The sequence below is a fragment of the Sinocyclocheilus grahami genome, unplaced genomic scaffold (genome assembly GCF_001515645.1).
Source record: "Sinocyclocheilus grahami isolate Dianchi unplaced genomic scaffold, SAMN03320097.WGS_v1.1 scaffold4335.1, whole genome shotgun sequence".
NCBI lineage: Eukaryota > Metazoa > Chordata > Actinopteri > Cypriniformes > Cyprinidae > Sinocyclocheilus > Sinocyclocheilus grahami.
This window is the reverse complement of record NW_015509294.1, coordinates 2,090-3,144: the sequence shown is the minus strand read 5'-3', so window position 1 is coordinate 3,144 and position 1,055 is coordinate 2,090. Positions and strand designations below refer to the sequence as shown.

The 1,055-nt window shown below is 30.2% G+C and overlaps 1 protein-coding gene across 1 annotated transcript in view; it reads left to right on the top strand.

Moving 5' to 3' along the window:
- Window positions 1-1,055, top strand: part of LOC107576784 (caytaxin-like) — a 3,137-nt gene continuing 2,082 nt past the window's right edge. The window contains exons 1-2 of the mRNA XM_016262916.1: window positions 1-172; window positions 325-401. The gene's annotated coding sequence lies outside the window, so the exon portion shown is untranslated. The remainder of the gene's footprint in view (window positions 173-324; window positions 402-1,055) is intronic.

The window sequence follows — 1,055 nt, the reverse complement described above, 5'->3', positions numbered from 1 at the left end:
CCTGTGGGTTGAGAGGGTTATGGTGTTTAAAGTAGGATTTCAAAGGCTCTGTTGTTCCAGTGCTCAGAGGATGTGGAAGAGTCTAAATAACAGATGTGCTATTCATCCTGAGCCTGGACCACCAGCATTCAGCATTCAGGAGGAGAAGCATTATGACAAAGCATACTTACTGGTAATGTTTGGATTTAAATAGCAGAATGCACATGCTTCTGGAAACATGATCAGCTGAATTTAGTGTCAAAGTGCCTGTTTGAGACCTGTACAGTGAGCGTAGTTTTTTCTTTCCCTCACAGTGAACAGAGCAGTCTTGTGTTTCTCCTGCAGCACCTGCATCAACACCTGCGTTCTGCTCTGGATGAAGAGGAAAAATAGTCCGTTCGCCAGGAATAATCTGATCTGATGTGAGTAAGAGCGGCTTGATAATGAATTGTTATTATATCAAAGATTGAATTTAGCAAGATTTTCTTCTTTAGTTAATAAGCTTTAAACAGGAATTTTGAAGAGTCATGAAGAAATATAGTGGATTAGTGCTTTCAAGCCACACCACAATGAAGTTTCAGTTTAATATTAAATTTAATATTCAATATAACATTTAGACTCCAAAGACAACGGTTTTAGTGTATCACTGAGGTACTACTATAATTTTTATTCATATTTAGATTTTTAAAAATGTCATATACCATATTTATTCTAAAGCCAGTTTTTAAAATTTAGTAATTTTGTTGTGTGCTTTTGATATTTTTTGTTTTATTTCCAATATGTTTATATAGTTATTCATTTTTATTTTATTTTGGTTTTAGTCAATTTAATCACATTTAGTTAAACTAAAGCAAAATAAAAATGCTGCCTTGGCAACTAGTTGAAATTAAAAATATATTTTTTATTTATTTATATTATTATTTATTATAATTATTTTATATTTTCTAAAATTGATTCCAGTTAACATTTATTTTGTTTTAAGTAATGAAAATGTATTTTAATGGTTTTATTTTAAATTTTACTTTTAATTAAGTATAATTCTGTCAGGACCACTATCGTCAAAATGATAGATACTT